Genomic DNA, 23,602 nt, shown 5'->3' with positions numbered 1-23,602 from the left:
ATTCTGGCTCTGGTACTGTTTTCAAAGTCGTTGGTGATGGTTCAGGAGCTGGTTGAGGTTCAGTAATTGCAGTTTGGCACTGCATAGACTCCTGTGTGTTGCTGGTGTAAAGATCCGTTTGTGTCTCAACACTGACACAAGTTGGACTGTCATCAGTTTGTGTATCAATGTCCCTGGTAGTTCTAGTTGTAGTACAGGCAGGAGTACTAGTAGTAGTGTTCAAATCAAAGCATGGTAATGATGAGTACCGTTGTGGAGTAGATGTAGTTGCAGTTGGCTGAGTACATATTGATGAATTGTAGATCTCTTCTTCAGTTGCAAGTTTCAGCTGGATTTCTGGGAGAACATTCTCTATCCAGTATTCATGTTGAAGTCCTTGGACAGAAATGTTATGGGTACTGGCATAGCATGTGATTGTGATGGTTGAAAAATTGTCACCATCTGGGATGTGACACCTGTATATATGACCTATAATGAATTATGAATGATGTTCTTCTTAACAAAAGGTTGTTGACTAAAATTAGCTTTGAAATGAAATTTACACACAAAAAAAGTAATACAAAACCATCCCATGCTAAGGATGGGTGTATAACCAGGGTGGTATACCCCAGGTATAACTGACTATATATTTTGGGAACGTTGGCCACTCGGGGAATTTCATCGCTAAGTTGTTGATATGGAAAACAATTGGACAAGTTAATTAATTCATCATCAAATGTATCCAATTTGAATGTGTTTTCGTTGATTACAGCCAATTTCATCCACGAACCACAACATATCCAGCTCATTTTGTATCTACCTAAATTCTTAAAGTAATGCATATGCAAATGAAGCAAATTCCTATTGCCAATTTGGTAACATGTACACTCGTAGCCCAATTTCGTACATCATAGAACCTAGGTTTGGTTTGTGGTTTCGAAATATTGCAATTAAACATCGTTTCTTTCAAATATGAGACGCAAAAAAAAAACCCAAATTTGTTTAAAACAGTCATTATATTTATAAAGCTATATCAAATTTTCCATGGTAGAGATTGGACCAATACACCTAGGTTATTAATAAATTCCATGTTACACCGCTATGGCGGAAAAAACAATACCCGCACCAATACTTAATATACAAGTTGTAAATGATTTATCACCTTCGCAGCCAATCAAGGGAAGACACAATGGAAAAAGTCTTTTCAAGGTCATGTCCGGTACACAAATAAATTAGAAAAGGTCATATAAAGTTAAGTTTATCTGCAGCTCGTTGTCAACAAGCTTCAATAATGACCGTGTTGTTGTTATTTTCGTGCCTGAATCCTATAAAAAAGAATGCAAATGATTAATTCGCAGAATTTGAACCACCCAATAATTAGTTGAAATTATAATGACCGTACATGATAAGGAAAGAAGTGTTATCAAGAATTGAAATAGAGAAAGAAGGAACTTCGAAAATATACTGGAATAACCCCGGGAATAACAGTACATGTACGGGATAAAACGCAAAATTGAGCAAAACATTGGCTTCCATAATGATCATGATGTCGGTGTCTTACCAAAATCTTCGCGTATAAATCTTGCATAAAAAGATAAGAGCAGTGTTTTGCTGTGTTGTTGTGGACCCATTAGCATGTTTAGACTTTTAAGATATTGCATAAAGTTGTTGGTGAAAATATCAATTTTAAAACAACCGAATTTTTATCATCCAACATAATTATTTCCTGTTTTCAATTGTGATATTTTTTAAATATATTTTAGGTACTCTCTAAATGTGAAAGTGTGAAAAAACACTCAAAAGCTGTTTGAGTGACAACTCTTTTAGAGTGAAGCTCACTCTCAAGAAAGAGGGAAAAAATTCACTCCGGAAAAGAGTGAATCAGAAAAGAGTATTTATTTATGTATTTATTTATTTATTTATTTATTCATTTAGGCCTATTTTATATACAAGAATATCACAGCAGTTCATAACAGCTACTATGTGCTTTAAATTGTTGTGAGGCTAGGCCCCAGGTTAGGTAGGGCCCGATCTAGGCATGTTGAACTGGTCTAAAGCTTAAGCACATACACAATGTGTCGAACTTCAGTGTGGGATGAATGATGAAACACTATGGATTTAGTGAAGCTAATAGTCAAACTGTTCAATGGTGAGTACACTTAGGTGTAGGACATAACACTTGGCAAATACCATGTTTACAGTCTGGAGAAGCGTGGTGCGGCGTAATCTACATAAGCTTACATATGCGTACATGTAAACCAGCAACTGGGCCGGTAACAAACTGCTCACATATGACTTAAGCTTACTGCCGCCGTTGTCTCCAGACCAAGTGCATACTTGCTACGAGTTATGACCTACACATAAATGTAATCACTATTGAGTATGCTGTCTTGATACACAAGTTCAACAAACATCGGCCGATTTTCGGCGCTTCTGATTGGCTGACAGTTCACTCCATGAAAGAGTGAGATTTTGCGCCACTTTTGAGCGAGTTAGCCTCACTCAAAATCGCGAGTGAAATATGTGTACTGTTTTCACTCTTTTAGAGCTAAAACCCACTCTTTTAGAGCTAACTTAAATTCACTCTGAAATTCAGAGTGGTTTTCACTCTTTTACATTTAGAGAGTATGTTTCAATCAATCAAATGATTCTTTTACTGTGCTTACAATTGTGTGAAACCAATGTGACATAGCTATGTGTCAAATGTCGTCATGTTTAGTGATACTTTTGTTGCTAATGAATTTGTTCGTTGTATGCACTGTATTTTGCTAAAGTAGCAACAATTATTGCTGAACCATGAAATGGTATCAGCCTAGTATAATAGTGTATGTTACTACTAACGTTTTGGTCAAAAATGGACATATCTCTAAATGCCACGAATGCATGACGCCTCCCCAGTGGTGCCAAATGAAAGAGGAAAAAGTAAAGAATAATTATAATAAAAATATTTCCCCACGACTCGGGTCAATATTCATATGTGTCCTTTTCATATCTCAAAATGCAAGAAGGTATGACCCCTAAGTGGGGTCAAATGAAAGAGAGAGAAGTAAAGAATATGTTAAAAATTATTTCCCCACCGGGGTGACATTCCTCATAAGTCATAAGTTCAGTATTCTTATTTTGGGTCCTTTTCATATCTCGAAATGCCAAGAAGGTATGACCCCCTGAGTGTCAAATGAAAGAGAACAAAGTAAAGAATATAATACAAATTAATTTCCATACCGGGGGTAGCACTCCTCATAAGACATATTTTGGGCCCTTTTCATATCTCGAAAAGCCAAAATGGACATATCTTGAAATGTCATGAAGGTATGTCCCCGAGTGGTGTGAAATGAAAGAGATCAAAGTAATAACAAAAATGTTTCCCCACCCGGGGGTGACACTCATCATAAGACCCGGGTCAATATTTATATGGGTCCTTCTCAAAATGCCAAGAAGTAGTGTCAAATGAAAGAGAACAAACTAAAGAAAATAATACAAATAATTACCCCACCGGGGGTAACACTCCTCATAAGACCTGGGTCAATAGCTGAAGCCACATGGTTCAGCTATGATGCGGTAACCGCTCTAGTTTTATTGTATGGCATATCTTTAATAGAGTCGATTTATCACGACTAATTTTGTTGATATTCATATCATCAACTGCTAAACAAAAAGAACGGCCTGTATAATATAATTAAACCACCCAAAGAGTCTGGAGATCACTAACATAAGCTTCAACTTCAAATATCTTATTCCCAATTAAACCAACTTGTGCGATTCACACAGGTGAGCATCACCACGATGCAAAAAGCTTTTCCCGCTTTTGGGAAATCAACTCTGGATAACTATTGAAGCTTATTTCCGTTATGGCCCATTGAACATGGACACCGCGCGGTGGGTTGGGAACAATCAGGGGTTAACACCCTAATATTTTCGAAACTGGCTGCGAAATACACCGTCCAGTTATGACTCTCTGTCATTCACAGGACCGACGGCTTAACGTTCTCTCCAAAGGACGGGGTACTTTCGTGCGTCATTGATCCAATTCTAAATAAACCATGGGGAGAGCGGAAGTCTGAATTTAATCTACAGAGGCTGCCAATTAATTTCAGACATTTCCCCCCAAGTTCATTCATTTATTCATTTATTTATTTTGTCACTCGTCAAATAGCAAAAAATTAGAATACATACAAAATCATAATACAAGTGAGAGTGAAGGAATCACAGGAAAGGCCAAGATGAGGCCTGAAAGTCTGTGATCCCTTGTTTGGTTAATTCATCATGTGACATGACAGCAGATTGTCACTTCAATGAAGAAGCAACAGTAAGCTGTCATACCTTGATATGAATTAACCTAAATACATTAGCAGTCAAGTTAGCTCAATCGATAAGGCGTTCGACTATGGCGGTGCCTATAGTACGCTCTCGTGGAAAAATTGAGTTAGCTTGAAATTCCCCTGGACAAGGAACTCACAGCTAATTTGTCTCGTTGTAACCGTACGAAACTCGGGGAGCTGATCCTGATTGCGAAGGTTATTGTGGAATGTCTAGGGTGTGCGCTCTTGAAGCAGCAAAGTCCCTGAATTGTTGTTTAATGGTTAATGGAATGATGTGGGGCCGTAGTACCAGTGACAACCTGTAATGTGTGCTGAGGCTTGTGGATCAACGTCTAGGCGTTGTGCCTGTGCGTAGCGCACTATAAATCACTGCGCTTTTTTTTACATAAAAATAACAGTAAACAATAGTAAATAAGGAAATACACAACACAATATCAATATCAACATGATCAATATCAATAATCAATATCCCAGCAAATCTCTACCGCCGGGAATTGAACCTGGGACCTCACACACCAAAGGCAAGTACCCTAACAATTAGGCCACGTTCTCCTTCAAGCACTCATATTGTCAAAAGTTTACACATTGGAACATTCTTGTAACTCTTAGTCCACGAACTCTATTCTACTAAACAAATTCAACGTCACAATGATATTATCTTATACCTTGTCTTTGATGTCATCTGATGGTGGTGAAACTCTTTTCTAAACAAATTCAACGTCACCATACATGATCAAAGTTGGACAGGTATACCGTATATCGGTAACCATGCGCAATTGCACCACAGCTGGGAATCGAACCCGGTTCCCACAACCAGTCAACATGGTCAAAATCCGACCATCTGAACGGAATAGTGTCAAATTTGATACCGATTGAGATAAATTGATATGATTTCTGATCAAATCAGACCAGTATTCGTGTAATATCTACTCAATTTTAAACGGAACTTTGAACAAGAAAATAAGATAGGGAAAAAAAAGAATGCATCAAATAAAAGTTTAGAGCTATAAAAGACTGGCATATCCTAGCAAACACAAAAACGTTTTAAAAACGTTTTAAATAAGTTATATTTTGGCTTTTGGTTTAGGTAAAAACGTTTTAATAACATTAAAATGTCGGGTTATACAACGGTCATGATAACGTTTTAAAACGTTTTGTATGAAAACACACTACAACAATATTTTTAAATTGTTTTCAAAAAATGTTATTGTAAACTATTTTTGCAAACATTTTTGCCAAATATTGTGTCAATACTTAAACAACATTATGTTAAAATATTTGAACCCAGCAAGCACAGAAATGTTCTTAAAATGTTTTTTTCAAAACCTTTTAATAACATTTAAATGTCGGGTTATATAAAGGTCATGAAAACGTTTTTAAAACGTTATTGAAAATATTTTGGGCAAACATTTTTCGCAAAATATTTTTTCAACTCCCCAAAATAACATTCTGTTTAGAATGTTTTGTATCAAGTTTTCAAGAATGTTTTTGGAATGTTATTAAAACGTTTTTATACCCTTTATATAACCCGACATTTAAACGTTTTCTGTAAAACATTTTTGTTTGCTGAGCATTAGATTATCACAAAATGTTTTTAAAGGTTATGAAAACGTTTTATACTCTTAATATACTCTTTATATAACCCGACATTTAAATGTTTTCTGACAACCTTTTATAACCTTTTGCGAATGATGTCGAAAACGTTTTGTGTTTGCTGGGTAGCTATAAAAGACTGGCATGAGGAGAGTAAATTTTGTGAATAATTGTGATCATTTTGAGACAGAAATAGAGATCGTTGTGTGGAATAAAAGATGATGAGATGATAGATCGATAAGATCTACAAGTGGGTCACGGTAATACCATATGATTGTGCCATAGGAACGATAGAGTGTGTACATTTTTGACGGCGTTATTATGCGTGGCAGTATAGGGAGTCCTGGTTTTAATGATGTGGTACTGTACAAACTGAAGGGCCTCAAGAATGTTAGATCTACGGGCCCAATGGCCCTTCAACATAATTATTGGCGTATTCCAAACACTGACTTTCATAACCTGATCACATATGATATTTCAATACCCATATCACACATCCATGATTATAGATCCTTACGTTATCCATGTCTTATAAAGTTTTGTCATTTTCACTTCACAGCTGAGGATATCTATCAGTTACTGCGGTGACCACATACATTGTCATAATCACGATAAACAGATGCAGTGGCGTCAATCCATCTTGAAAAGGGAGGGCGCATTTGGCCTAAAGAGTCGCTAAAAAGAACACAAAAATGCCATTTGTAGGGACATTACCCATGCCCCCAGGATTGTTACCCATGGCCATGCGGAGGCAGTACATGCACAGAATGGTAGATGTATCAAATGATAAACCAGAAATCACTCTACAATCCAAGATATGAAGGATATTCATAATGTTCAGAATAAGGGTCGATCAGGACTGGGGATTTTGTTTAAGATTTTAATGTTCAGCATGTAATAGTGCAGAGTGCAACCATAACGGTTCCAGTCAATTACACTCATGATGTTACTAATAAAAATCAACAAATAAACATAACATATTATCAATGTTAGTTCTAATTTTTGTAACTTTAGTATTATACTACTGAAGTATATGTGATGGTCAGCGCAGTCAATGCTCAAAACAAAGAATTGAATCCTTAGAATGTGGCTTTTTATTCTGTCATTATAATTTCAGCAGTGGCGAGACCATAATTTTTTCATGGGACATGAGGGAAGGAATTTCAGGGACAAAACTCAACAAATTTTGAGCAAAATTCCCGCAAAAAGTGGCAATTATCGTAATATTGGGGTTTTTTACTGGGGAAACTGGGGCATTTCCATCATCCCCCCCCCCCGTGGTGCCCCAACTAATAATTTGACATTTAGATGCCTTTAAAATATGGCCGACACGAAATGTAACACTTTTAAACACCATACAAACCCCCAAATACCTGTTAGCTGATTAACCTTATTGAATTACTGCACCTACCTTTCCGCTAAAGTGGTCAAATATAATCCGTCGTTCACCAAACAAATATTCCTTACACTGTTACAACGCATATGTTATATGATTGTTGTACATTACCAAGTTGAAGTTGTTCAAAAGTTTCAAATTATAAAATCACAACATTTTCACATGATGACACTGATACAAATCAGGCATTAGCTGTAAAACGTTGAGACATGCATTGACCGTCGTGACATATCAGCGCACAACAAATAACAAGTTAACTTCGTCAGTAAGATTATTTTATAGAGTCAGCTGACAAGATATATTCACGAACAGATTGCAGATCTTTTTATTCTTTGTAAATTGTCGGTAGGCGGATCGCGAAAAAAAAGGTGTCACGGCTGTGGAGAATTAATTCGTTGTTGTTGTCATCTCTACCGCGACCGACCCTTTTTTCCTTATTACAAAAGATCACCTTGAATAAGCGAGCCATTATCTGATATTTTTAGTTTACAAAGTTCAGTGTTAACATGGGTAATGCAGTGAAAACGAACGTTGTAGGGGCGCTGAACTTATAGAATATCCTGACCCAGGTTTATTTTATATTTATTTAGGGGCTGTGCAATAATTATGAGCCCTGGGGAAGGGTAAAATGGGGGGGGCAAGCGAGAATTCTAACCATTGAGCTACGTTCTTCCAAACGTCTCAGGACCTTGTGCAAACCATGAAGACGGGTGTTCTCTATGGAGTCACCCATTTCGGTAATCGCGTTTGAAATACACACGTAGAAGATTAAGGTTAGCAACCATTTTAAACTGTTGCGATTTGGTAGTTCCGGCATCTTGCGAATGGTAGTGAGCTTTGGCAAAAATTGCATTGATCATTTCATAGCGAGCGTGTAGAAGAATTCAAATATCACAGATATACTTTTGTAGGTTATGTGGTTCTTGCAAGTTATGTTGTAAAGAGGGCTGAAACAACAATACGTTTGTAAAAATGTACATAACTCATTAACAACAATAAATCAAGCACTTTTTCAAAGTATGATTTGTGTTATTTTTCAATAATATATTGATTTAAGGTGGTACTACACCCCTGGCCAATTTTATGCCTATTTTGGCATTTTTCTCCAAAATTATAGCGCATTGATAACAAGTAAAATATGTATATTATAGGAGCAAGGACTACAACTACTGCACTGAAAATTTTATTTCAGCACAGACAACAGTTGTAGAGTTACAGTCAAAAATGAGGGAAAACCAATATTGGATCAATAAATCAGTAACTACTTGTCTTGAGTCACTAAAATTACAGTGTAGTAACTGGAGTCCTTGCCCCTATAATATACATAACTTTTGTTACCAGTGTTTTATTAGTTTTTGAGAAAAATGCACAAATAGTCACAAATTTACCAAGGGGTGTAGTACCACCTTAAATAATGAAATTCCACTTTTTCGCTGCTTCGACCAACAATTCGTCGTGTACCCTTATGTCCAATAATCCTTAGTCAAGTTGAAGGCCAAGCGGAACCTGTGGAGCGTAACCAATTATCTTTTCAATTATCCAAGCATGTAAAAGAAGAGTCTAGCATTTAGTACTATTTTCGCTCAGGTACACCTGAGTGAATATATACATTCAGTTTAGACCTTGAAATAAAATTTGACCCTTGAACCTAAGTAGCTCCAAGTCGAGCTTCTTTTGCAAATGCTCTTGCTTTGTAATCACTAAAAATATTTTGTAGAATAATGCATGGTATCTCAGTAATAGAAATGCACTAATGCAGCGTACTGCCAGCTCCTAGAATAACCTCACTCCTCATGACATAGTTCATAAATATATGCAGCAGTGAGATTTCTAGTTTGAGGTGGGGATAGGATATTAGCCTCATTCCACATGAAATTATTTATAAGACTGTGTTCTGTAGCCCATAGTGGAGGGTTTTGTTACCTGGGAATGATAATCAGTTTCAATATTATGAGTGTTGACAGTGAAACGGTATTGGTAAATCAAGTCAACATTTAATATTATTTTCAGGTAATTCCCATTTCATTTTCCTACCCCCAAGTCGCGTGTATCCCTTTAAATTGGATTTCTTGTACGGAGAAATGAAACCCGTATATTTATGGTCGCTCTGCGCATATTCGGTTCAATTGATTACCACCCGCGCTTCTGCCCATGTGCAGTTCAATCACTTATCTCCGTCAGCCAATCAGCGTGCCGTACGTATTCAATCAATTATCTCCTCAGCCAATTAGCGCGCCGTACGTATTCAATCAATTAACCGTCAGCCAATCAGCGCGTCCGACATGCTGGCTGGCTGGGCGACCTCATGTCATTCTCATCTTTTGCTGCAGGTGAATATATACAGCTTTTCTTTGTCGTATTTTTTATTTCATTATTTTTAGAGTATTAAAATTGTTTCGGAAGTAAATCGTTCCAAATTAAGTTAGGGTATCGTGTATAGAACGCGGAGAGGTGGTTTTGGGATCGTGAAATCAATTTTAAAACGTGTTTTGGATGATTTTCATCATGCGAGAGTTTAGTGATTTTCATGTTGTCTCGCACGTGTATACGGCATGCATAGCGCCTGTATCCAAATTTCTTGTCGTTTATGGTTTCAAATGCACCTCTTAAATCATGATTTCTCATTTTAGTATTTTATAATCGTAGGTCCTAAACCAGACAGCATACCTTTGCCCTTACTATGGTGTGCATTTCAGCTTTCTAGGTAAAGTGGAAAGTGAGAAAGAGCTGAATTAGTTTGGTGTTGTGAATTATTTTATATTTGTAATTAAATATGGGTTCCATAATAATTGTGTGGGTGCTTACGTGCGAAGGTGAGGGCTGGCCTTATCTTCGAGGTCAAAGGTGCGTGTACAGTACAGGTGCATTACTGGAGTGCATATACAATGTACATGTGCTAATTGCATCAATACGGGGGTTCCCCGTTTTATATTTTCGGATCTTAGATTTATTTAATTATTTTAGACGTGGCATGTTGTGCATAATTAAATAGGGCTCATTATATTGTCGCGTTGTATTATTTTCGTTTGGGAAGTAATACTCACGCTCTCTTTCTCACATTTCACAAAATATTATGTGTTGCAATGTTGCCTGACCTTTGACATTATTCATGCTTATTATCTAATATACAAACTTAGGCCTCAACTAAAAGTAATCTTGTAACGATATTACAATTTGTTTCAAATCATAGAGGCTTTAACATTTAGATCTTATGTACAGTCACACCCAAATGCTACTTCAAGATAATTAGGTTTTTATTATGAGATTGTCATGTACAGGGCCTATGATTTTATTTAGGACTATGCATTGTGTGAAAAGGTATATTTAGATATTCACTTATATATTTATGTGAATATTAAGCGTTCACGGAAAGATGTGGTGAGTTGATATGGTATATTGATTATTATTTATTTTATTATTGATTCCAACAGAAATGTGTTATGGCTCCGTGCACGTGATGTTTGCTTTTCAGTGCATCAAAATTGCGGAGTAACTTAAATGGGGTAACATCACCCTGAGGGGCGGTGTTATGCCAACATTGCGGAGTAACTTAAATGGGGTAACATCACCCTGAGGGGCAGTGTTATGCCAACAATTGCGGAGTAACTTAAAAGGGGTAACATCACCTTGAGGGGCAGTGTTATGCCAAAATTGCGGAGTAACTTAAAAGGGGTAACATCACCCTGAGGGGCAGTGTTATGCCAAAATTGCGGAGTAACTTAAATGGGGTAACATCACCCTGAGGGGCAGTGTTATGCCAAAATTGCGCAGTAACTTGAAAGGGGTAACATCACCCTGAGGGGCAGTGTTATACCAAAATTGCGGAGTAACTTAAATGGGGTAACATCACCCTGAGGGGCAGTGTTATGCCAAAATTGCGGAGTAACTTAAATGGGGTAACATCATCCTGAGGGGTAGTGTTATGCCAAAATTGCGGAGTAACTTAAATGGGGTAACATCACCCTGAGGGGCAGTGTTATGCCTATAAAAGACATATCAGAGGATTGAGGAGGTCTGGGGGCCCACCCACTGAGTAGAGTACCTTTTGGTGAGTTTTATATTTTATAAACAGGAGAGGATTTTTATTTGGTGAGTCATGTATATTTTTATTATGTATGTGATTAGTGCACATTCTGTTGGAATCGTATTGTTTATTATGTGTATTATGAAATGGTGATGATACCTAAAGATGCATACCTTAGGTGTGACATTTTTATGTATTATCGAAAATCTGGTCGGCACCTAGAGGGGAGCCATGCTGACCAAATTTTCATTTGGCAAATAGGTGTTGTGTTTTATAGGATTTTCGATAGATTTTATGATGATGCTTTACTAATACATGCTTGCATGTGTTCGTAAGTGTCATTACTATTAGCATGCGCTTAGCGGAGCTATGCTGCCCAAATTTTCATTTAGTACCAAAATAACTTAGATTTTTGTAGGCCTTTCATGTTAAATTGTATTAACACATTTTTCCTATTGATTCTCATCCTTGCTGTCAGATGAGAGAGGGTGCTAGCTGGGTAGCATTGCAGAGGTACCGTAGTGGAAGTAGTAGGAAGCTTAAGTATAGGGGTGTGACTGAGTCTTGTATGCTGTAGTCTGGAAATAAGTAAATAAAGTACTGTTGAAGTTAAATTGGAACGACCTACGTGAAGAATTATTTAGATGTGCTTCTGTTTGTAAAAAAGACTCTGACAGTGGGGTTCTGCCCCCCACGACTTGCCCACGTCTCGTGCAAAACTTTTCGTGTTCCTGTTAAGGAACTGGTGTCAACCCGGCCACCTGACGTTCATATTAACCAAATTACAGTCCAACCAGGTATTCATTTAAACACACATTGAGACAACCAAGCTTCTCTCGGCAATCGGCCGTCCCGCCACAACAGATTGATAGTGTAGTGCAGGGGTGCAAATTGTGATTTCTTCCTCAGGAGCAAGGTTTTTAGGCTCAAGATTTCCTCAATCATACCATGCATATAATAGCTTTATTCTGCACTTCAAAAGATGAGAATGTAAGATAGCGTGTATTTTTAGAGCGACTGTATATTGACTTCGAGCTTCAAAAAAGGCTTTATGACAACAATGTGTGCGCGTAGCGTGCAAAAATGGTATTTACACTAGTTTTGGGTCAATTTTGGTCGGACAGAGGCTCCCTTCCCCTTTTATTTTCCTTTACCCCATTCCTCTTTCATTTTTTGTCAGAGCACAACTTGTTTAGTGCTTTATGGTTCTTCTTTTTAAATTTCCTCAATATTTTCTTGTTTGTTCTCTTGTCAGTGACATTAGTATTGATACACTGAATTTCTTCATGACTTTTGTTCCCATAAAATCCTCATTGGTGCCTCTCTGTAAATTTCCTCAGATATGATAATTGCTGCCTCTCTAAATTTCCTCAGATATGAGCCGTGTTTCCATCTGTCTTCATCCAACTTCTTTTTTTCCTTTTAAATTACTTTGAATACCTCTTATGGTGATTTCCTCATGTCCCATTTCCATATTCTATCTAACACCAACACCTTCCTCTTTTTTGCTCTAACTTATTTCTTGAACAATAATGTGAATTCCTTCAAATTTTGCACAACCAGTGTCTTTAAAGATTTTCTCTCTTCCATTCAGTAGCTTCACTGCCCCACAGTCCTCCCCTATTATCTTGTACCTCACTCGTTTTCTTTTTCTTTCCTCTTTTCCCTCTTCCTCTTCTTTTTTCTTTTCTCTCCCTCCTTTTCCCTCTTTCTTTTTCTTCCCATGGCATTATTTCCTTAATTTTGACTCTCATTTCCTAGGATCGGTGCTCCCCGCTCCCGCACAATTTGCATCCCTGGTGTAGTGGTCTGGAAGTTGAAGTTGAAGTTTAATAACAAGTTACAAACAGTCCATGAACAGATTTTGTTTTATGGACAAAGTCAGCTAGCTAGGTCAGCCTGCATGGTCAATTATACCAAGTTACCAAATGTCCATGAACTTCTTAAATTTGCAATGAGAGATAAGTAAGGTGTTCTGATTGTTCTGGATTTGCCAGAAGTTCACAGTGGTCATCTCATCCACACTATATACACAGTAGTCATCTCATTCACACTCTACACAACAGCCTTCCACAGCATCATCTTCAAGAATCAAGACCAACAGAAATTGGAATATTCCGCAGATACAAATTTATATCCAGCAGCATCTTCAACGCCAACAGATTGAAATATCCCACAAACACAAATTTATCAAGTTTAAACCATTTTGGGTAAAATGGCATCTGAAATAGAACAGAGCACATTGGAGCTAAGGGCTTAAATTATTTTTTTTTGTAAAAATGATGCATTGGTGATTAAGTGGTGTAATATTTAAATTGTATTATTTAGATCGTTAACATGTACAACTTAAACTTTACTTTTTATTTTCATGGGTAACATTCAAGTGCATAGGCCTACATCACTAAATGTGACATAATATGTTAAAGGAGTATTTCACAATCCTATAGCATCCACTTTTATGACATTTGTCAGTAGATATCCAGGAGCAAAAGCTTAAATCTCACAACTTCAGTTGATCAGATTGTTTGTTTGCAAGAATAAAATAAGCATGTACGCTTATCAATCAACATCAAAATTGATGAGTACTGGTATCATTTTGATACAGCCTCTATGTGTATATATATGCCCCATATGCCACTTGCTGTGTTGTAATTTGGCGAACAAGTTTGACGATATGCTTGCTAAACGAATTAATCGGCAAGAATTATTTTATACAGAAACAGTTCTCCAGTGGTATAAAAATGATAAAAATCTGAATATTTCTGTACAAAGTGTGGATCACGGAATACGCCTTTTCAAATTGTGTTGAATTGATGTCCAAATTAGTGCACATCATTGAAATTACATACATGTTTGTAAATTACTTTAGTATAACTTCGGGTTTACTTTTCATTACCATTTGTATATATTACATGTACATGTTGAAGTGTTTAAAAAAATCCAATATGGGTGGGGCCTACATATACACAAAATAGACCTACGTACACCATCGAAACCTGTTTCTTACTTCATGTATGTTGTGTTATACTCTGATCAGCTCATAATAGGCGGGACTCATAACATTGTGGATTGATATACATGTAGAATCCCAGACAAACAAGTACCTAGACCTATGACTTTGGTTCGCGTAGTGAAGCCGACACTGCTTAGCAACGACTTTGACAAGGACGCATACCCGGACGCAAGCAAGTAGACATGTTCGCGTCTACGGAACATTATTGCATTTGACGCGAGCGATAATGGCGCCTCAATCACGCAAACGAGTGCGTTTTCTCTCCAGACATGAACGCTTATTTCTCCGCGTCCGACCACCCGACCAAAATCACCTTGGATACGTGGCTTCACCTCCCGCTGTGGTAAGGGATGGGCAGTAATAGGTCTAGGTGGTATGTCTATGTGTAGAATGGCATACACACACAGCTGGGCGCAGCACCTACGCGAACTGCGCTTTGCATATTGCGTGAATGACACATGCTTCTGTGAATTTACGCGCGGCGTAATTTGGAACTTTATTGACTTGCGCAGTAACAAAAAACGAATAATTAAGAGCTGATCATAGTATAAATAATATATAGAATAACATTAAAGCTATGGTACACTTTTTTATAACAAGAAGTTTATTAGTAGGCCTACATGAATTACCACCGACCTACATTGTACAACCATGTTTTCCAATCATGCCTGAGCACTCCCTTTTAAAGGGTTTTTTATTTTCTTATTTTTTTTATTACAGTTTGACCCTTCTTACTTTTCAATGACTGTTTAATATTTTGAAACCTTGAAGTTGTATTACAAATAAAAATAGGTAAAGACGAAAAAAAACCATGACACATCCAAACAGTAATTGTTGCCATGGTTAATCACATGCTTAAAGCCATATTATAATATTTGCTGAGGACGCCCCAATATTTTTCAAAATTCTGTTTTTACACGATTGTTATGTACTTTAGTAAACTAACATACCCTGCAAAAATCAAGACTGGAGGTGCTGTAGTTTTGTCAAAATTCGAGATTTTGAATAAAACACAGGAACCGTCGTTTTATTATTACGATGGAAATATAAGTCGAACGCTTAAACGATGTTCATAAGCATAACACAGTACGTACATGGCGTGCGGGCAGTCGTGACATATCAAAAGAACCGACACGGCTCACGTTCGAATGAGTGGCTCGCATTGGCGACATAATTATATGCGCTGATGGTATGAAATAGCGATTTTCTCTGTGTTGCCTGTGTTACCCCCGAAAAAATACAATTCTATTTCTTATGGAAATGTTATAATATAGCTTTGATGCATAACCACGTCTATACGCTCTTTCAGACCTTTATTATAGTAATCTTTTTGCAGTAAGGAGTTGTAAGCTCTGTAAAGTCTGTGGCGGCCCTGGTCCTTGTTCAAATCACTTTTATTCGTCCTGGTGTGAAAGGATTCTTTCACGCCCCTCTAAAACCAATAATTCACATAAATATGTTGCCCAAGCATGCATTTATAATTTTATATTCAAGGAATATATAAATGCATTTTGGTGTTAGTATTTACATGATTTAGGTATTCATACAATACATTACAATAAAAAAATAAACAATAAAAATAAAGCGCCAATATTCAAAATCTCAATTGTTCAACGGCGTACTACGTGAATGTGTGTGGAATTCTCATGTGTAAGGTAAAGATTTGTACGTTTTCTTTCGAATACATGTAATGCCGATAATATTTGCCCAATGCCAACATAAATTGCAATATATTGAATAACGAATACGTGTTGAACGAATATTCTACGCCGAATATTTGGAGTATATATGGCCCTTAATATCTCCAAAAGCAGTCCAAAATAAATAGTAAGTTAATTTTATATAGAAAGACATGGGATTATTAATCAAAAAAATTGCCGATCTGCTTTTTTTTTTTTTTTTCATTACTACACTCATAGAAATGACTTGTTCGCCTTGTTGGCGCAATTCAAAAGGAGTAAGTTTCTCCTCAAAAATAGTGTAAAAGTTGCCAAAACAAAATTCATTTTAGTTATCCGAACTTAAAAAATACATAACATAATGATATCGAGTCATCGTTACTCGAAATTGTACGCGTTGGCATTACTCGGAAAGTTGACGCAACGACTTACATCAACTTACTGAGTAATGCCAACGAACAATTTCTATGAGTGTATTATCCAACATGTTGTTCACTTGGGCAACGCGCTTTATCTCATTTTCGTCACCCCACCAATAGTGGCGCTCGGGGGGCCAAGGGGGCATTCCCCAATTATTTTTCTTGCCCCCCCTGTTTGCTCCTCCGCCTCCCCCCACTTTCAAGGCAAAACCCCAAAATTACACAAATTTCCACTTTTTGCGACAATTTTGGGCAAAATTTGTTGATTTTTGCTCCCCCTGAAATTCACTTTGCAACCCCCCCCCACCCGAAAACAATCCTGGTGCCATAATATTGCTAGCATCTGGCATATTATAGATGCTAATAATTTAAAGGTGAAGGTGTATTTTTATGCTTCATTAACCATGCAAAAAGCATTCGATTGTGTGAGATATAGACCACTATTATGAAATGCCATCCAAGCACTGAGCGGGGAGTTCCTATGATTATAGACCTGACTCAAACCTCTATGATGGGCAGCTAGCATGACGTAACAGAATCACCTTTAGACAAGGTGTTCGCCAAGGTTGCATTCTCTCACCAACACTGTTCAACCTCTACAGTGAGTTCATCGTGAAACATGTTTTAGATGGCTGGAACAACGTATCATGTTTTCTGTTATCCACACCTGCATTTGCTCTAGCACTTATAATTCATCGATTTCGACCAAACTTAGTAACAAGCATCACTGTTCGTGGGTCAAAGGTCACACCTAGTGGATAAAAATGTGATTTCGGCTCAAAAATAATTATGTCTCTTCTCCAAAAAAGTACGTTGGACAGTGGCGGCACTTGCACATACGCATTAATTTAATAGCCAGTGTATTTGGGATATTCATAGATTAGGGTTAAAGGTCATTTCCTGTCTGAGACTGAATACCCTTAAACAGGAAACAACACATCCGGATTTATTCATTAAGTGTTACCATAGTTACAATATGCTCAACATTTTATGGCGAGACATAATCCATGATATAAGTTTCCAACTTGCCAATGTCCAGATAAATGTAAAGAGAACATTGTGATATATAAGGGTGGACATTTAGTGAGCGGTGATAATATTTACTGCACAGAAACAGATGTTGGCCACCAACCTGCCTGGCCAGTTTGCCTGGCCAACAATGTTTCTCCTTTAAAATTATCGACATCTCTTAATGACATGACGGTGACACCTCCACGCATGCATTGACATAGTAAAAGCCAATGTCTACTCTACATTACATTAACTAACACTTATATAGCGCCTTTACCGCTGGATTCAAAGCGCAATAAAAATAAAAACAAAGAAGCAAAAAACAAGAAAAACTAAACATAGGAAATCTGAAACAGATGAGAGCAGAGTTGAAGGTTGAAGAATTACGAATGTGATTTGGGAGATTATTCCAAGCTCTGGGCCAGTCACTGAGAAGATCCTCTGTCTCCAGCACATTTATGTGTGTTAGGGACCTCAAGGTTCAAGTTGTGAAATGAACGGGTGGTTACTGACCCAAGAGGAGGTTTTTTCACCACCAGGCAGTCTTTCATGTACTGGGGACAGAGTCCATTCAGTGACTTATACACACACAAGAGAAGTTTGAACTTAATGCGGTCTTCAATACGGAGCCAGTGCAAGTCAGTGAGCAACGGGGTGACATGACAAGATCTTGGTTGTTGGTAAATAATCCGGGCACATTTGTTTTGGAGCTTCTGTAAACGATTCAAATCTTTTTGTTTGATACCATTTAACAGAAGATTGCAGTAGTCTAGACGGGAGATGATGAGAGATCTAACAATGTTAGCACAAGTATGGCGTATTCATTCATGTTCATTTGTAATCATTATCTGTGGTTAAAAAATTGTCTAGTTTTAATTTTTTCAGTTATATTCTCACTAGATACTCGCAAGTTCGCAACAGAAAGATGTTCTTTTTAAAGAAGATGCTACAAATGGACTTTTAGAGAAAACCTTTGAAATTACGTTGTTTTTGGGTCACTGTATAATACATATAGGTATTCATAAAACAAAATTTGATGAAATATATTCACCTCGAAATCTGTGAATGTAAGTTATACCGGTAAGAAAATCCGGTAAATGATCCTTACGAATTTACAATAACAGGTACGAATGCGAATACGTGGAAGGCAACATTGTCCAGAATAAGTTGGTTTAAAACAAAAATTATTTTGACACTCACTTAATTTTATTAGGTGACCTTATTCAGTTGCTTACATTTTTGGCTTCAAAAATAATAAAAAAAACTAACAAGGGTGGTAATTTTGAAAGCGCATAATTAAGTTAATTTGTCGATGACTTGTGCCTTTGTATTGTATATTTATTCATGCGTGATTATTGAAATAGCCTTGAATGGTACAAAATATGAAAAAAGATTTTTCCACTATTGTTCTTTTAAATTTATGTTAATGATAAATTTCACAATAATAAAAGGGTTGATTTTCATAGTGAAATCTGGCTGCTCTGCACTTGACTTGCCATAAGATTGATATGAATCATGCATCTAAAAGCTCATACAACATAATGCTACAGGTAGGACCTTGACGGTCTTCATTTTTTTTTTCAAACTGCTTTTCGTGATCAAAATTCGCACTGTCTTGATTAAACCAGAAGTCAACTTAAGCGTGACTAATCCTGTCTGCCAATACGTACATTGTATTCCGCGTCATGACAGGTTGTTATTATGATGGTTGTTGTTGTTGTTGTTGTTGTTGTTGTTATTATGATGATGATGATTATTATTTTGTTGGCTAAATATAGCCTTTTATATTGCCTTGTCGAGGGTGAGGGATGGATCCCTCATACCTGTATGTGGGTTTTTATATTTGGCAGTTTTAGCTTCAATGTGAAATTGCTGACCACATATACCATAAGCTTATTCTGTCGACAAAAGGTGCTGGATTTACTGCACCTCAAGACAGTTTTTCCAACCCCATCCCCCAATGTCAAAAAGAAATCTACGCCATGACTTTTCAATACACGTTACACACCGACATCGCCTGGTTAATAATTACTTGGTACAGCAGAGACACTAAAATCAATATCCGGGATCGATACACGTGAATGTGCTATGCACGATATCATATTCAGACGATAAATCTTTGGATACCGGGTTAGAAAAAGGTTTTTTATTCTAAAGAAGCCATATTTTTTTCCTTGCACTTGAATATATGTGTTGAAAGGATATGATAGTCGTTAGCTTGCGTATTGCGAAAGAACCGTGCGTATTGAGCTCAAAAACTGACAAAAATTCTGATTTTATATTTGCCGAACTATATCGCAGCGTAAAACACTCGTGGAGGCACTCTGAAAGCAGGTGACCTCATGGCGCATACCATGCTCACTCACACACAGAGAGGTCAGTCATCGGGCTATTGTCAATAGCCTTAGTCGGATGTCCCTCAGCCCATTATGCATCTCAAAACTATTAAACAAGTCGGAACAAAATGGCCATGCGTGGCTGTGGATTGAACCTACCATGGCGATTTCTGCCATGAAGATATCGGGGCGATGACACTGTGCGTTGTTCACACTGATTGTTGTTGTTGTGACTCCATATTTTAAATTCTTGCTAAACAGTTTACAAACAGATTCAATTTTGAGTCAGAATGGGTAATTTCAATTACATTTTAATTTCATAATAATAACGTACATATTATAGAGAACATCAACATGATCAATAGCACCAAAATTGAATGACATAGGAGACAAGAAACATAGAGGAAAGACCTGAAGGTCCAATACGGAAACTCGGAAGAAACAAGCATGTACATTACATAAACATAATATATCCAAATATACAAATCAAAACATTACAATAATCGTTACATGAACAATAATCGTTACATGATAACTAAAGCACAATGCAAAGCGATATAGGGTGCGATGCTTCGAAAGAAGATAATAATAATTATGAAGTACCCTATACTTATAGTCTCGCATTACTACAGAAGCTCTTAATGCACTATTCACGCATCTTAAAAACCCAGTAAACACAAAAACGTTTTAAAAACGTTTTGAATAAGTTATATTTTGGCTTTTGGTTTAGGTAAAAACGTTTTAATAACATTAAAATGTCGGGTTATATAAAACGTTTTGTATGAAAACACACTACAATAATATTTTTAAATGTTTTCAAAAAATGTTATTGTAAACTATTTTTGCAAACATTTTTGTCAAATATTGTGTCAATACTTAAATAACATTATGTTAAAATATTTGAACCCAGCAAACACAGAAATGTTCTTAAAATGAAACAACCTTTTAATAACATTTAAATGTCGGGTTATATAAAGGTCATGAAAAGGTTTTTAAAACGTTATTGAAAATATTTTGGGCATTTTTCGCAAAATATTTTTTCAACCCCAAAATAACATTTTGTTTAAAATGTTTGGTATCGAGTTTTCAAGAATGTTTTTGGAATGTTATTAAAACGTTTTTATACCCTTTATATAACCCGACATTTAAACGTTTTCTGTAAAACATTTTTGTTTGCTGAGCAGTAGATTATCATAAAATGATTTTTTAAGGTTATGAAAACGTATTATACTCTTAATATACCCTTCATATAACCCGACATTTAAACGTTTTCTGACAACCTTTTATAACCTTTGGCGAATGATGTCGAAAACGTTTTGTGTTTGCTGGGAATACAACATAAACATGATGAAGCATGAAAGGTAAAATTATACACCATAACAACAACTGTAAAAAACCACCAACATAATAAAAAATACAGAGTATCATATATATAACACGAAATGAGAAAATGATATTCATCTACTTTTATCAACAAAATATTTTGGTAAATATCACTCCGCGACCTCTTTTCACGAAATTACGAGGTGTGATTGTTCTTGCCATGGATAAAACAAATCAGGATGTGACAATAGATAATTAGTACTTCATAATTATTATTCATAACGAGGAAGTGATGCTCCATTTTTTCAAACTTTTTTACTCGATGCCCCCTTTTTTTTCAAAATTCTATACCAAATGACAAAACTTTATTCCCAATGGCCCCCTTTTATTATTTTGTTATACCCAATGATCCCCCTTTTTAAAACAACATTTTATACCGATAGGCACCTATACTTCCCCGACGTCAGTAGACACATATTCATCACTTCTAAAGTTGAGTGCCCCCTCCCCCTCACGGCTACGAGATCCCCAGACTATGAGTGCATTTGAAACAATCAGAGTTCACTTTCATTTTCTCTGCATTTACATTCTTTAGCTTCATGTCTTGTGATAAAATCTTCCTGCATTGTCATCCACAAAGCTTGATTTCGAGTTTGAAGCACTTCAAGTAAGACATGTTGCCATGGTAACTCACTATGTTGCAACTTTCTCAAGACCCATTCTACTGCTCTGACAGGACCCTCTACCGCTTTTTCATCCTGCAGACGCCGTCCGTACATTTCCACGAAACCGGGTATCTTATCGCAGAATATACTTTCAATTGTGTCATATGGTAGATTATGTACTAACTCAATCATTCGCCTTTTCACAACATCTGCCCAAATGTGTCGGTGATTTATTTGGTTCTCGATTTCACTTCTGGAAATGTCAGATGGAAGTGGTAAGCAAACGCAGGGTTCGTTGAGGTCATCCTCACAGCTGACATCATCTCCTTCACTCATCAGTTGACTCCGGATATCTTTCCAGATTACCCGATGTCCTGATTCACATAAGGCTCTGCCAAGATCTTCCGCAGATTGGAGACTCATTCTGCTCAACTTGTCCACGAATAGTTCAGCTGCCTGATGTACCCTTCCCTGTCGGAACCGTTCTCTTAATTGTTCTTCGTCAGCCCTTGTCATGTGATGAAAGTAACTCAGCATATCCACCGTTAGTACTTCCATCAACCTTCGTCTTACCTTCGGAGTTGCTATAACAGTCCTCCATTTCTCAGTTAGCTCAAGCTCTTCACTTGTACTTCTGAATCTTGGCAATGATAATTCCGTCTGTTTAGCTGACGACGTCTGCACCAGATCTCTTTCATATACAACGATATCAGTAGATGATGTGTTTTGAGTCACCAAAGCTTCCATATCTTCCCTCTGATGTGCTGGCTGATTGGTTTGGCAGGTATCAGCACCTTCACGACGAGCTTCGCGGCTAAGTGATACTTCTGGAGTGGGGGGATTGCTACACTGAGCTACATCTTCACGTACACTTGATTTGCGATCATGGTCAGGTTTGATGAAGACATCAGAGAAGTGAACATTGGTTATAAGATCAGGATCATCATCTGTGTGTCCATTTATGATTCCCGAGATATGAGATGTGTGTGAATTCCACTTCCGGAAAGAAATCTCGCATCTTGACTGTGTCCCACCTTTCTGAAGATTTGTGAATGTTATGCTACTCTTGATTGTTCCTTCTGGTGTCCATTCACCTTGTGGACGCATGGCCTTAATTGATAATTGCAGATCATTTCCAAGGACCTCGATGGTAAAGGAAGTCGGTGTAGAGCACAATCCTCCGTTTAATTTCTTTTCGAATTCTTCAATCATCTCAACTTCGTCGCATCTAACGGCGTAGATTGTGAGAAACACATGATCAGTACCTATAATATGAGGAGGATGCATAAAGGCGAGCATCATCATGCGTATTCCAGACGTCTCCCCAAAGACATAGGAACGTACCGCATTGCTCAGCGTGTTCAGCACAACAGAATACCAACTGAAATGTTTTACGTGTATCTTGATTACACTTTGCTCAACAATCACTTTGCACTCCGAAGATTCAAACTGTAGCTTCTTTCCGTCAAATATCTTCCTCCATTGTCCATCTGGGTAGTCCTTGTCTTCAATTGTCCAAACAGACAACTGGTCCTTGCGAATGTTAGTTCCAGAATATGGTAGCTTTATTGTTACTGGTTTGTTGAATTTCATGCCACCTGGTTGACAGTGAACAATGGGTCCTAACAGGAAGTCGTTACCCTGTAATGGTGGATGACCTTTGCCCCAAACAACTGTTACTGTAATGTTGGCATCGTGAATGGCATCTGGTGGAATGTCAATGCCTGCGCCAATTTTGCCGATGCTGATTGATCGACCGGCACCTGCACTGATTTTGCCACTTGCAGAAAATGACATCGCTCCAATGGAATCTTCTGAGATATTTCGACAATATGCCATTGACAG

The 23,602-nt window shown here is 37.2% G+C and overlaps 1 protein-coding gene across 1 annotated transcript in view; it reads right to left on the bottom strand.

Moving 5' to 3' along the window:
• Positions 1 to 7,412, bottom strand: part of LOC140157707 (tyrosine-protein kinase SYK-like) — a 33,687-nt gene extending 26,275 nt beyond the window's left edge. The window contains exon 1 of the mRNA XM_072180948.1: positions 7,303 to 7,412. The gene's annotated coding sequence lies outside the window, so the exon portion shown is untranslated. The remainder of the gene's footprint in view (positions 1 to 7,302) is intronic.
• Positions 7,413 to 23,602: the final 16,190 nt, after the last annotated feature.

The sequence above is a fragment of the Amphiura filiformis genome, chromosome 7 (assembly GCF_039555335.1).
Source record: "Amphiura filiformis chromosome 7, Afil_fr2py, whole genome shotgun sequence".
Classification (NCBI taxonomy): domain Eukaryota; kingdom Metazoa; phylum Echinodermata; class Ophiuroidea; order Amphilepidida; family Amphiuridae; genus Amphiura; species Amphiura filiformis.
The sequence above is the reverse complement of the archived record's forward strand: the minus strand, read 5'-3'. Positions and strand labels throughout refer to the sequence as shown.